Genomic DNA, 15,296 nt, shown 5'->3' with positions numbered 1-15,296 from the left:
TGATAATATTATGTTTATTAAGAAAAATGGCCTCATACTTAAGAGATACAGTTGACCCTTAGGGTGCTGACCCCCATGAAGTCAAAAATCTGTTTATAACTCTGACTCCCCAAAAACTTAACTACTAATAACCTACTGTTGACCAGAAGCCTTACCGCTAACAGTCAATTAACACATACTTTGTATGTTATCTTATATAGTGTATTCTTAGAATTAAGTAAACTAGAGAAAAGAGAATGTTATTAAAAGAATCACAAGAGGGACACCTGGCTGGCTCAGTCAGTACAGCATGCAAATCTTGATCTCAAGCTTCATATTGGGTGTAGAGATTACTTAAATAAATAAATCTTTAAAAAAAGAAGAAGAAGGAATCACAAGGAACAGAAAATACATTTACTGTACTGTAAATACACTCCATGTATAACTGGACCTGCACAATTCAAACCTGTATGAATGAAGTACCATCCAATATGTCTGCCACTAACTTTCAACTGGTTCTGGGAAAAAAAACCTCTATTTAGAGAAAGAGAGAAAGCAAATTATGGCAAATGCTAACAACTGAGTGTTGATTATACTAGTCTTTCAACTTTCCTATAGGCATAAATATTTTCATAATATAAATTAAACTAATGGTTCTCTTTAACTTAAAAAAGTGATTTGAAACCCAAACTAATCCAGGGGTGCCAGTGGCTCAGTCAGTTAAGCATCCGACTCTTGGTTTCAGCTCAGCTCAGGAAATCATCTCAGGGTTGTGGGATCGAGTCCGCATTGGGCACTGGGCATGGAGGCTGCTTGAGATTCTCTCTCTCCTTCCACCCCCTCTCCTCCCTGCCCACTCTCACTCTGTCATTTTGTAGGTGCGTGCTCTCTCAAAAAAAAAAAAAAAAGTCCAGAAAATAACAAGTGTTGGTGAGGAGGTGGAGAAATACACTGCTAGTGGGACATAGAATGGTGCTATTACTATGGAAAACAGTACGGTGATTCTTCAAAAAATTAAACATAGAATTACCACAGGATCCAGCAATTCCACTTCTGGGTTAATTTCCAAAAGAATTAAAAGCAGGGACTCAAACAAATACTTGTATACCCTTGTTTATAGCAGCATTATTCACATTGGCCAAAAGGGAGAAGCAACCCAGGTGTCTATTTACAGATGAATGGAAGGGCACCTGGGTGGCTCAGACAGTTAAGAGGCTGCCTTGGGCTCAGGTCATGATCCCAGGGTCCTGGGATTGAGCCCCATTGCCTCCCTGCTCAGCAGGGAGCCTGCTTCTCCCTCTCCGCCTCCTCATGCTCTCTCTCTCTCAAATAAATAAATAAAATCTTTAAAAAAAAAAAAAAAGACGAATGGATTAAAAATGTGGTGTTTACATACAATGGCATATTACTTATCCTTAAAAAAAGGAAGGAAATGCTGACATAAGCTACAATATAGGTGAACCTTGAAGACATTATGCTAAGTGAAAAGAGGCAGACACAAAAGGACAATGTATGATTATACTTACATGAGGGACCTAGAATAGCCAAATTCATAGAGAGAGAAAGTAGAACGCTGGCTGCCAGGAGCTTGAGGGAGGGGGAAATGGAGAGTTGTTGTTTAATGGGTACAGAGCTTCAGTTGGGGCAATGAAAGAGCTTTGGAGACGGAGGGTGGGACATTCCCATAACCACGTGAATGTACCTACTGCCACTGAACTGTATGGCTAAAATGATAATTTTACGTTATGCCTATTTAACCAAAATTTCTTAAAAAAAAAAACAAACACAGAAGCCTTGATACCCTCCTTATAAGCAGTGAGGCCCATGTCCTAATCCAGATGCAAACTTAAAGACTCCTTATTGCCCATTCCCCCAGTATGCCCTACCGGTGAAGAACTGAGAGCTCGCAGAGCCAGAGCCAGAGCCAGAGCCAGAGCCAGAGCCAGAGCCAGAGCCAATGGTGGAAAATTAGTCCCACTAAATAAATTTAGAAAAGCCAAAGCAGAAGGCCAAATCCAGAGTAGTTGGCGAGAGGCAGGCTAGGGAAGAGAAGGCAAAGGCAGAAAGCAGAGACTCTCCCAGGACAGGGGCAGCTTGATGAGACTGGTAAGGACAGCACAGTGGTGAGAACAGGGAAGAACAGAGAGCAGGAGAGCTCAGAGAAGGGAATTCACCCGGGATAAGGGCGAGGAAGTGGAGGAAAAGGTAAAAGAGAATTATGAGAAGGGGATTCATTCAAGAAGGGATTCTGCCCAAGTGTCAGCAGAAAAATGACTTCCTTCCATTGAGGCAGTCATTTGTATCCAAAGAAACCAAGAAAATTGATAAAGCCTATGGAAAGTTAGGAGGAAAAATATTTTCCTATGAAAGACTACTACTATGGCGCCATCTCCAGAAAACTAACGCCATTTTTTTCATTGGTTTTTGTTTTTACAAGAAGAAAACACTTATTTGTTTAGGAATAATTTCAACATGGGCCTACCTTTTTCCTTTTTAAGATTTATTTATGTATTTGAGAGAGCAAGCCCGCGCACGAGCCCACACGTGTGCTCCAGCAGGGAAGGGGCAGAGGGAGAGGGAGAATCCCAAGCATATTCCACACTGAGCGTGGAGCCCAACACAGGGCTCGATCCCACAACCCTGAGATCGTGACCTGAACTGAAATCGAGTCAGACACTTAACCAACTGAGTCACCCAGGTGCCCCTGGGCCTACCTTTTTTATTTGTATCAAACACCAGTACGCCATGAATGAGTTTTAAATGTTCTATGGAATAGGGGTTAAGAGTATACAGGCTTAAAACCAGACCTGCCTGAATTTCAATCCCGGCATTGAAACCTGAGACAATCTACATAAAAATTTGCCTCGATCTCCAAATCTGTAAAATAGGGATAATAACAGTATCCACCTCCCAGGACTCTTGCAAGAATTAAATAGGTTAAATTACAAAAGTACTTAGAACAGTGCCTGGCCCACTGTCATAAAAGCATTAGCTCACTATTATCCTCCAAATCTAGAATGTGAGCTCCATGGGAGCCGGGATTCTGTCCATTTGGTTCACTGTTGAAGCCCTAGGTTCCTGACGGAAGTATGTGCTGAAAAATAAAAATTTGTTGAATAAGATAAACTTTCTGCCAGCAACACAGAATCCCAAAGTTGAATAGCACTACCTTTTTGTTATTACTGACAACTAAAATCTGCATCATAGTTTAGCCTCAAGGTTTAGAGAACATACAGCATTTTTTACCTCTCTTTATCTCACGTGATTCTGCAAAGCTGCCATCATTTATCTCCATCTCACAGACAAACTAAGACTCAAAAGACTTAAGTGATTTGCCCAAAAACACAAAAGTCTGAGGCAGAACAGGATTCTGGAAGTTAATCCTACTTCTCTTCCCTCCAGACTACAGCCAGACAGCTCAAAGCATACCCTACTGAATTGTTCAAATTCTCCCTACCTGCCAATGAACCAAGTTTAAGGTCACCAACACACTTCATCTTCCCATTTGCTTTCAAGTCACTGACGGAGAGGGAAGAAACAGATGATACAACACCAACAACTGTTCAAGTTGGACAATGGGTACAGCAGGTAGTCTTTTTCCACTTTCTGTGGAATCTTTGAAAGCTTCCATAATAACAAATTTTAACTAAGGGGCGCCTGGGTGGCTCAGTCGGTTAAGCGTCTGCCTTTGGCTCGGGTCATGATCCCCGAGTCCCGGGATCGAGGCCCGCATCGGGCTCCCTGCTCAGCAGGAAGTCTGCTTCTCCCTCTCCGACTCTCCCTGCTTGTGTTTCCCCTCTTGCTGTCTCTCTCTGTCAAATAAATAAAATCTTTAAAAAAATAAAAGTCCTCATTCCCCAACTGAGCACACCTGGGTGTGAGGAAAACACCCCAGATGAGAACCTTCAACACTTTGCAGTGAGAGGCAGGGAAGAGAACACTGGACTGGGAATCAAGAAGCTCCATCTGTGCTTGGCTTTATTAAGTGTGAGACCTCACAAATTTCCTCCTCTGTTCCTTCTAAGATTAAAATTCTGATTTCAGCTTTCTACTCGCTCCCCGGACTCAACAAACAAAACCAAATTCATCTCTCCTCTATTCCAAACCCCTAAGACCTGTTCTCCCCTCCTGACTTCCCTATTCCTGATGCGTATTCTGCCAGCCACCCAAGCATGAAAACCTCACCACCACCTCTGACTTGAGACATGGAACTTACTGTTCCCTTCCCCTCCTACCTAAGCCGTCACCACGTCTCTCTGTTCAATCTCCAAAATATCTCCCGAATGCACTGCCATCGGTTCAGTTCAGGCCCTCATCATCCCTCCCTTGGACTATTACCATGAATTGCAACTCAAGTCCCTCTCTCACGTACCTGGGTGGCTCAGTCGGTTAAGCATCTGCTTTTGCCTTGGGTCATGATGCCCCAGGATGGAGCCCTGCCTCAGGCTCCCCGCTAAGCGGGGAGCCTGCTTCTCCCTCTGACCCTCCCCACTCTCATTCTCTCTCTCTCACCCACTCTCAAATAAATGAAATCTTAAAAAAAAAAAAAAAAAAAAAAAGCCCCTCTCTCTGTTTCTCCTCACTGCCAACCCATCCTACTCATCCTCGGTCTGGCATTTAAGACCCTCCGAAACCCAGTCCTGACCTCTCAGCAGCCTCACCTTCCACTATGTTTCTTTATGTCCCCCCGGGTCCAAGTGGTCTGGACATGCAGTTTCCTGATGCGCACCTCATCTCCGACACCACCCCCCACCTCTGCTCAAGCTGCCCTTCCTTCCAGAACGCCCTCTTCTTTCCATTGCTTCTCACCTTCCTGGTGGTGCCATTTAAATACCACTTCTTCAGTTGAAGTGTTCCTTGGTATCCCCAAGGGGGCAGTATCACACCCTCTACTTAACCACTAAGCGCCTTGGCTGAACCTCTTTTATAACACCTACCAAACTCCTAATAGTCCTTTCTTTTTCTGGTGCCCCTAATCTCCCTACTAGATAATTCATTCCTTGTCAGTAGGAAATAGGTCTTATTCCTCTTTGTATTCCTCAGAAAAGAGCTTCTCAAAGACTGTGCAAAGGCACAGTGGCATGCCATGAATGAGTTAAAGATGTTCCAGACAGTGATGCCCTCAGCCCTCCAAGCAGTCACAAAGGGACTTCAGCAGCCAGAGTCCCCAGTGGTCAAGGCTCAAGCACTCTCAAGTAGCCTCCTCCTTCAACCAGGTAGACACCACAATGATAACTTGGAGGCACTCAGAGGACACAACACAGCACATGATACACAATGGATGCCCAATAAACATCTGCTGAACTGAATCTGAGAATAATCCATCTGTTCCCCTTCAACCACTATCTCCAAGATCACTTACCATCTAGACCTCTTTGAACATTTCCTCTGAACGTGTTCTGGTTATCTTTTTAATAATCACCGGTTTATTTGCTGGCTCTACTTGCCTTACCATCCAAAGCTCACAGCAATACTGTATTGCATAAAGTAGCAGAGGATATGCACAAACAATTCACCACAAAGAGACTGAAAGAGTAAAATTCAACATTATAGAACAAAGAAATGCAAATGCCACTTTACACTACTAAATGAGCAAAAGCTTTTAAGTACTTCTGTCCAGCTATGATAAAACAGGTATATCCATGTATCTGTTAGAAGTACAAACTGGTACAACATTCTTGAAAAGCTGTATGGCAATATATACAAAAAGCCATAAAAACATTCATTCCATTTAACACAATACACTCAGAAATGTAGCCTAGAAATATAATTAGTCAAAAAAGTAATACCAATAATATCTATGATAATGTAAAGTCCTAAGTGAAAACCAGGGAGCAACATAAATACCTAACATTGAAAGATTTAAGTAAATTATGGGAGCATGACTTGATGAAGTATTTTGCAACCTTTCAAAATATAAGCATACAGGGGCACCTGGGTGGCTCAGTAATTTGAGTGTCTGACTCTTGACTTTCGCTCAAGTCATGACTCCAGATTGTGACATCAAGCCCCACATCAGGCTCCACGATCAGTGGAAGTCGGCTTCTCTCTCTCTGCCTCTGGCCCTCCCCTCGCTCATATGCACATACTCTCTCTCAAATAAATCTTTTTAAAAAAATGTAAGCAAAGAAATTAAAATTGTGACATCTATAACATGGAAATGTTCCATGATCTAATAAGTAGAAAAAATCCAAGTTACATGCACCATAATTAAACATGAGTAAAAAATATACTATGTGTGGGGTGCCTGGGTGGCTCAGTCAGTTAAGCGCCTGCCTTCGGCTCAGGTCATGATCCCAGGGTCCTGGGATCGAGCCCCGCATCAGATTCCCTGCTCAGCGGGGAGTCTGCTTCTCCCTCTCCCTCTGACCCTTCCCCCCACACTCGTGTTCTTGCTTGCTCTGCTCTCTCTCTAAAAAGAAAAAATACGTGTGTGTGTGTATATACATACATATATATACATACACTTACATATAAAAATATATATTTTAATGGACCAACCAAAACAAAAATCAACTATTTTAGGGCAATAATCTAAATACTTAACAATTTATTTAATATCTATTCTTCTTTTTTTTTTTTTTAAGATTTTATTTATTTGTCAGAGAGAGAGAGCCAGGCAGAGGGAGAAGCAGGCTCCTTGCTGAGCAAAGAGCCCAATGTGGGACTCAACCCCAGGACCCTGGGATCATGACCTGAGCCGAAGGCAGACACTTAACCGACTGAGCCACCGAGGTGTCCCAATATCTATCCTTAACTTAAAAAAGAAAGTTCCCCCATACTGAGGAAACAGAGGGGTTCCAGGATATAAGCTTGACAGAGCCTCAAGAGTCTCAAGAAGAGGTCCACCCCTCCCTTCCACTGCTCATTTTGGCCTTAACTGAGAACTCTCATGCATTCCTTATCACAACGACCTCTATATGACACCCCCAGACTCCAGCTTTCCAAGGCCAACAAACCACCTCAACTGTTTTGAACTCCCAAATCATGCAAAACAAACATAAACTCTAAAACAAAGAATGCCTACAACTCTGTGTTACTTTAGCAATCAGCAAACAGCCAAGCCCAAATTCAATTATAAACCCTGAAAGTATATAGTACTGTCACATTAAAGTTTCTGGGATTCTCAAAGCCAACTTGCTGACTCAGTAGTGGACTGTATCACAGTTAAAAAGCAGTATGGAATCATGGACAAATCAAAGAACTAAGGGCCAGGAGACCAAGGTACAGTTGAAAAGAAAAAAGAAAAGTTACTTTAAGAACAAAGAACTGAAAACTAAAACCTCCAGCTTAAAGCAGATGGGTAAAAAGTAGGGGCCATGTCTTAAAAATCTCACCCAGCCAGAGTCCATAAGGCAGGATGGCAAGTCATTTTATTAACAGATGAAGCTTTCTTGAGCTGGTGAAGTCTAACAAAAGACTAGTACTGAAAATGTATCAAAACATAATTTTTAGCACTGATGCTCCACAAGGATAATATTAAAGCAGTCTAATAATTGTTTTTTCTGTAATATCACCACTGTCTAAGTTTAATAATGAAAGAGCAAGATACAGGGGCGCCTGGGTGGCTCAGTCGTTAAGCGTCTGCCTTCGGCAGATACCCAGGGTCCTGGTATCGAGCCCCGCATCAGGCTCCCTGCTCCGCGGGAAGCCTGCTGCTCCCTCTCCCACTCCCCCTGCTTGTGTTCCTGCTCTATCTCTCTGTCAAATAAATAAAATCTTTAAAAAAAAAAAAGACCAAGATACAATAATGGACCAAAAAAATTAGTTATTGTGAATCAGAAATAATAAAGACTAAATTGCCTTTCTTAGAAGGGCATTTCAGTGAAAGATAAATAATTTGAAGGCCTAATAAATATAACCATTAGGAAAAAAGTTTAACCTTGTGTTTCTATTGCTGTGTTCTCAGTATCTAGACCCAGTATCTAAAATGCAGATATATACCATCATTTATGACAATACATACACAGCAGATACCAGGACAAACAAACTATTCAATACTTAACCAAGTTCATCAGAGCACAGGGTGGTTACCACTCCAGAATGTTGACACAAAAACTGAAGGGCCTCTCAAGCTCCAATCATATGCAGATAGGATGAGCCCCTGTGCAGTTACGCATTCAGAACATGAGTGGAAGATTAACCTACCCTCACTCCTCTCCAAACAAACTCTGACAAAGCGGCAAGCAGTCTCTTCATAGGATGTTCATCAGCATCCTGTCTGTTCCAGAAGTAGCCAATTCAGTCAGGACCTGCATCTTCAGGTTTCCACGGCCTCACTACTGCCCAACATCATTCCCCACCCCCACCCCCACCCGCGTCGCCATCCCCACCTTATTCTTCCTGGACAGACTCGTCCTCTAGATTAAGCCTCTCTTATCGCCTTCTCAGGCGTTACCAAGTTCTTGTTTTCTAAATAAAGCTTTCCTAAACCTTACTCACCTGCAGTTCACTGCACTGGGTATCACCCAAATAGCCCATCAGAGCTCTTTATAATTTCTGAAAGAGATAAAAGGAAGCTTTTAAATACATAGTAGAAAACACCTTTGCTGATGTATCAGTTCTGAAGCATTTGTATCCAGTATTCACAGTGTATGGTCTTTTGGTCCACAGTATTTCAGTAAAATGTAGCATAACCAGCCAGGACCAAAAGTCCTGAGATAAGAGACCAGCGATAAAAGTTTGGTTTATTGTTGCTATTACTTAGCTGTGTGACCTTGGGCAAGTCACTTGACTTCTGCAGGCCTAAATTTCCTCATCTGGAAAAGAAAACAGACTAGATAGAAGTAGCAGAGCACATTACAATGGAAAGAGCACAGGCTCTCCAAGACAGAACACCAGCACCACAACTTACCAGTCTTATGACATTTGTTAGCTAGTTCACATTTGGCCTAAATTTTCTCCTCTGCAAAACGGAAATAACAACTATCTTAGGGCTGTTATGAGAATTAAAGGGGAGATAATGAGTTATAAAAGGCCTATAGTAAACATACTGTGCAGTTTATCATAAAATTCTACAGATGGTAATTACCACCATTACCCCCAGCCCTAAGGTTATATGAATTCAATTCCCAAATATTTATTTCTTTAAAAGATCAACAAATCAAAACTGTACCAACCTGACAAGGGAATTAACTGTTTCACTAACAATTCAATTACAGTTATCTTAAACTGATGGTAGTTTAAGATTATCAATATTACTTAACATGGCAGGAAATAAGAGAACAGTCCCTGCGTAACATCTAAACTGGTTCAGTGCCCATGCCTTCCCTGACTTCTCCCTCTGCTTTCACTCGTACTAGAGTACACCAGCAATAGAGATGCCTTCCAAAAGCCAATGACACCAACTGTTTTCTAAGGGTCAGCTCAGGGGAACACAACTGAAGATGGAGGAAGGAGAACAAAGTCTTTTGTCTTTTTTTTTTTTTTAATCTTTTTTACTGGACACCTGGGTGGCTCAGCCAGTTAAGTGTCTGCCTTTGGCTCAGGTCATGATCTCAGGGTCCTGGGATCTCTGCTCAGCGGGGAGTCTGCTTCTCCCTCTCCTTCTGCCTGTGCTCCCCCTGCTTGAGTTCTCTCTCTCGCTCTTCCTCCTCTCACTCCCTCTCAAATAAAACCTTTAAAAAAAATAAAAATAAATCTTAACTTTATAAACTTAAGTACTGTTCAATTTTGTTTACTATAGCATGCATCAGTTTTCACATAAAAATAATTATTTAAGGGGTGCCTGGGTGGCTCAGTTGGTTGAGTGTCTGCCTTCGGCTCAGGTCAGGATCTCGGGGTCCTGGGATCGAGTCCCGCATTGGGCTCCCCACTCGGCAGGGAGTCTGCTTCCCTCCTCTCCCTCTCCCTCTGTTATCTCTCTCGCTCTCTCTCAAATAAGTAAATAAAATTTTTAAAAATAAAAAAACAATTGTTTAAAACTATATTAATTATCATATTGCCTAGTGACAGGAAGCTCGCCTGACAGGAATATTTTCACTGCAAGGAGAATTTCCACAGAAGAAAGCAAAAATGCAAATTCAGATGTGCTGAGAACACCTAAAATATGGCACAGAAATAACAAAAATCACAAACATTCACATTTCAGAATGGTTCAGTCAAAAAATATGCCATGCATTCTTTGAAGATCTAATGATGAATCAGGGGGTTTTTGGTTCAAAAGCAAGATGAATATACAAACTCTGGTTTTACCAGACAACTTCCTGCTCTTAGAGAAAATGATCCAGCACGATTTATACAAGTAAACAAGTTGGTATGACTATCTGGCAGTATGTTGAAAAACTTTCAATTTGTTTTAGACAATTGATAGCTTTTAAAAACTATATTACATGTACTTATATATTTAATATATATAAATTAAAAGTCTTCATGTTACATCTACAATATTATTTTTAAAAGAGGGATATTAACTCTATTAAATTTAGGATTACTCAAAACTATTATCTCAGCCACTCCTGAAGTGACAAACCACTATGTTTTATGTTGCTTCTAGCCAATGCTACATAAATCCTGACTACACCCATCAATTTAAACGAACTGTAAGCTGGTGTGGCCACATTCTCCACACATAACATAGTTCTTTCCCAGAAAACATTTCAAAATGTTACTTAGAAATCAAATTATATTTGAACGTACACTTATCTAAGTTTATGAAAATAAATACCCATAACAATTTGCTTATAATTTTTAAGTAGCTCCTCACCCTATCTTGTTTATCAACAAGTCGATAAACTTGACCCAAAATCCTCTACGCATTTGAAACAACAGGCAAAGGACAGTATTTCTTGTGCTGAGCCAGTATTTGGATCTTAAATATAGTCTTTGACAATTATAAACTAACTTTTATTTAACATTAATACCAGGCCTACCTCTTAAACAGGGAATAAAAATGCATGTATAAGATCTGGTCTACTTATTTGTAGGTCCCTCTGCAATATTCTTAGCCTTTCATGAATATGCTGTGTATTTTTAAACTACACAAGGCCCTCTGCAAGTAGGAATGATCTCTTCCATTGTTTTGGCATCACTCCCCTCCCCAGGAAAAAACTGGGCAGTCCATAAATGTATACAGACTTTACAATGGGGACTGAATTTTTTTTTTTTTAAGATTTTATTTTATTTATTTGACACAGAGAGACACAGCGAGAGAGGAACATAAGCAGGGGGAGTGGGGGAGGGAGAAGCAGGCTTCCCGCTGAGCAGGGAGCCGGATACAGGGCTCTATCCCAGGAACCTGGGATCATGACCTGAGCCGAAGGCAGACGCTCAACAAGTGAGCCACCCAGGCGCCCTGGGACTGAATATTTTTGATATTAGAAAATGAAAAATCTTCCTCACAGTGGCAAAAATCAAAGTTTGCCACCTGGTGGAGAGGTACTTAATGACTCCCCAAAACTACAGACTAACCTAAAAATAGTGTCCTAGCTTCTCAGCCAAAAGGATAGACTAAAAAAGCTATTCTTTATTCAGCTACAAGACAGTGTCTTCAACTTAGCCCCAACCTTTAATACTATGGTATTTCCTATTTTAGGATATTTTGTTTAACAACTTGTTTGATAACCAACCACTAACTTCGTTTTGAAGTGAATACTAATGTTTCACATGGTCTGCATGTGTGAAAATTACAGAAAATGTCTTGACACAATTCAGGCCAAACAACCCTAGCCAGAAGAGATTACCAATTTCTAAATATTCAATTTCTTTTAAGTTTTTATTTTATTTTATTATTTTTAGCATTCTCTACACCCAACATGGCGCTCAAACTCACAACCCAGAGATCAAGAATCTCATGCTCTTCCAACTGAGCCAGGCAGATGCCCCTAAATATTTCATTTTTAGACTACAAATGAAGATCTCAATAGGCTAAGAAGCAGATCACTGGTCCCTTCCCACAAAGTAATCTGTAAATTTAAATATATAAAAATAAAAGGTTCTGATTGGAAGGTCTAAGGCATGAATATGCCTCCATCTGTAAGCTGAAAATAAATAAACTTTAAAATCCACATTTGCTCTGCCAAGAATAAAAATAAAAATATATATAATACACACAAGCACTGAGTTTCAAACACAAGCAAATGTGGCATATGCACTTACAAAAGGATCTTGATTTACGTCCACCTTCCTCTCCCAAGTTTTGTTTTGTTTTTGTTTTTTTTGTGTGTTTTTTTTGTAAGGCAAAATGTCAATAGAATGCCTCAATCTGGAAAAAAATAAAGCACAGCTTATTCTTCTTAATCAGATGTTCTGAGAAATAGGTAAAGTTTGTGAAAGGATTTCAAAATCCAAAGGCTACTCATTTGTGTTGGGGAAAACACACACACACACACACACACACACACAACTGCAGTGCGCCCTAATAACTTCACATTTTCTCAACAAACCGTAATAAAATATTTTTAAAGTTGAGACAACTGCTTGTGAAAAATGTAAAATTAGCAAACTTCTCTCCTCCTCCCCATTATAGAATATACTAACAGTTCACTAATACTTTATCAATAATGTCCTTTAGAAGTTAAAGCAGCACTTCCAATTCACACACTGTGTGACCAGAAAATAATGACAAACCAGTCTTATCCCTAATAAACTAACCAAAACTCAACACTATCGTTTTTATTTCAAAATAACTACGGGAGAGACAAACACTACTCCATTTTTCAGAAAATAAAAGGAGTGACTGATGCCTAAAATCAATCCTTCCAATGGAAAGGGTGTTCTTGACAAGAGTCCAGTAACTTGGACACACAAAATCCACATAAACAATCACTAACACTCAATGTAGAGAATGTGATAGACACCAATACACACATGAAAGTAAGACATCCAATTAAAGTTACACAAGGAAATTTACATATAATTACCCCCCACTCCCGTGAAGATACTAATCAAGGATAGCTGCAAGTAACATTTGGCTCTGGATAAGCTCCACTATGGGTGACTACCGCTGCAACAACTTAAGTTTGGTACATTTGACACATTTTTCCTTTCTAAAGCAACCCCTTCTACACACCCATTTGACTTATTTAGATATTTGGAAAATAAAGATGGTCCCATCAAATTACTTAGTTTCAGCCTCACCCTTATGCGTTGATTAAAATAAAGGGAAAAAGGTAAATCATTCTTAACTGCAGTCTCACCTCACACATCTCACCAGCACTGTAGTTCTTTAGTGATCAATTACTTCATCCAATTCCTGAGGCAAACAGAAAAGTAAAATGTGTCTGTACAACACCAATAACAGGCATGATCAGTAGCAAATACTTCATCAGCCCCAAGTGAGAGGGCTTCTAAATTTCAAATGGAAAAAGTTACCAAAATGGTACAGTATACAGTTCTGTAAATGATTATTTTGCTTTCAAGTAAAAACATTTCCTTTCTGTGTGATGGAAGAACAGACTATAAAATGCTCTTAAGATCCAAAACATAAAAAAAGCCATCTCTTTCAGCACTGATTGATGTTACTTTCAAAAAAGAAGAAGAAAAGAAATGAAGGACAGGAAACCTTATTAATATAAGTTCAAGAGAGAGCAAAATTAAGAACAAACTAGCCAGGACAACTCTTCCCCCCCACACACAACCCCACACCCCCACCCACACCCGGCATCCACTGTCTCTAGAGTTATCCATATTATATTAACGATTTGCCTGAAAAGTCTAAGTTGTGAGCGAGAAGCAATAACAATTTTGAGTTTCAAACAAAACCTGAGGATCCCAATCCAAGAAGAACCCAAAGACCCTGGCTTCCAGCCCTGTCTGAAGGATCCTCAGCGAAGGAGAGGGTGCAGAAAGCTCAAATAATTTGGGGGTAGAAGAACCAAAGTTCCCTAAATAAAACTGCAGTCCTTAGCCCTAGAGAAGGGGAGTCTTAAAAGAATCTCCCAGAAAAAGATAGTCTGTTTTTATTTTTGTTGATGTGCTTGTGGGCCAATGAGAATTTCCGAGGAGGGGGGCGGGGGGGCGTGAAGCTCAAGCAACAGCCCCCGGCGGGGGAGGGAGGGGGCGCACCCCTGACCCACTTTTGCCGACGCCCACCCTCGGCCCCCGCCCCACCGCCGCAAGTCGAGCCCTGAGGGGCCATCAAGCGGGGCGTGGGAGGCCCGCACCCTCCCCGCACCCTCCCCACCCCCAGCCGCGACCCGGAGGAGGGGAGCGTGCAAGGCGGCTCGACACCCCCCCCCTCCCCGGAGTGCCCGCGGCAGGAGAAACCTCCCGCAGGCTCGCGGCCCGGGTCTGCAAAGCCCCCTCCACCGCCTGGGCCCCGGACGCCGCGGCCCCCAGCGGAGGGGAAGGGGACAGAGGAGGGGAAGAAGCTGTAAACAGCCCCAGCGTCCGGGCCTCGCCTCGAAGAGCCCCGCTTCCCAGGCCCCGCCGCGGGCCGCCTGGGTCCCCAGCCCGTCCGAGGGCCGCCCCTCCCGGGGCCCCGGGGACCGGAGGGGAGTCAGGTCTCCTCCCCAAAGGGCTCCGGCAGCTCGCGGAGCGGTCCCAGCAGCAGAGAAGGGGGAAGTCAGGACTTACCTGTCATTACTTTCTACGCCATCTTGGATCCACTTGTCAACGTCCCCACAAAGCATTATGGGTAAGAAAGAGCCTTTAAAGTGACTCCCCCCCTCGGCCCCCGACTCCCGCCTCCCGCCGCCGGCGCCGCCCCTCCGGCCGCACCTCCCGCCCGGAAAGTTGCCGCGGCTGGCGGGCCGGCTCGGGCGCCTGCAGCCGGGCCCCCTCCCCTCCGCCGGGTGTTTGCATTTAAAATTCACCCCCATTTTAAAAATGTGGCTTTGGGTTTTCCTCTTGGCTTCTGCCCCTGGTTTCCCTTCCCCCCACCCCTCGCCTCCACGCCTGTTCCCTTTGCCCCGCCGCCCTCCTGCCCTGGCAGACACCCCACGTCTGCATTTAATCAGCCCGAGGTTTCCCCGCTGCTGGCAGCAGAGAGCTGCTCATTGATTTATTTATGCGCATTTATGCGTCTGTTATTGCTCTAGATCCTCAGTGCCCGGCGGCGGGCTTCTGCGGCCGGCTCCCTGCCCCGGGACAGCCGGGGGTCGCCTGCAGGGCCCGGGAGCCCGGCAGCACCGCAGACCCGTCGGCGCTCTGACTCCCGCATCCGCAGGCGGAAGGGTGCCTCTATCCTGGCAAAGCGTTCCGGGGCCGTCGGGCTCCAGGACCTGGGCGGACACTGGCCCCCAGTCAACCGGCGTCAAGGCGCGTTTGGGGGTTGGGGGAGAAGTAACAAGCTAAATGGAACTTTTACCCGTTTGATCTCCCTCCCGCTGTCTCCTCCCCTCGGCGGGTAACGTGATCCGCGACCCTCTAGGTGGGGA

General features: G+C 43.0%; 1 protein-coding gene across 1 annotated transcript in view; it reads right to left on the bottom strand.

Annotated features, from left to right (window-relative positions):
- The window catches only part of HELZ (helicase with zinc finger), a 157,461-nt gene extending 142,896 nt beyond the window's left edge, over positions 1–14,565 (bottom strand). Inside the window, 4 exon segments of the mRNA XM_035724531.1 lie at positions 8,422–8,478; positions 12,076–12,181; positions 13,116–13,171; positions 14,494–14,565. The gene's annotated coding sequence lies outside the window, so the exon portion shown is untranslated.
- Between the last annotated feature and the right edge of the window lie 731 nt (positions 14,566–15,296).

The sequence above is a fragment of the Zalophus californianus genome, chromosome 16, assembly GCF_009762305.2.
Source record: "Zalophus californianus isolate mZalCal1 chromosome 16, mZalCal1.pri.v2, whole genome shotgun sequence".
Lineage (NCBI taxonomy): Eukaryota > Metazoa > Chordata > Mammalia > Carnivora > Otariidae > Zalophus > Zalophus californianus.
Note: the sequence above shows the minus strand (reverse complement) of the source record. Positions and strands in the feature narration are given on the sequence as shown.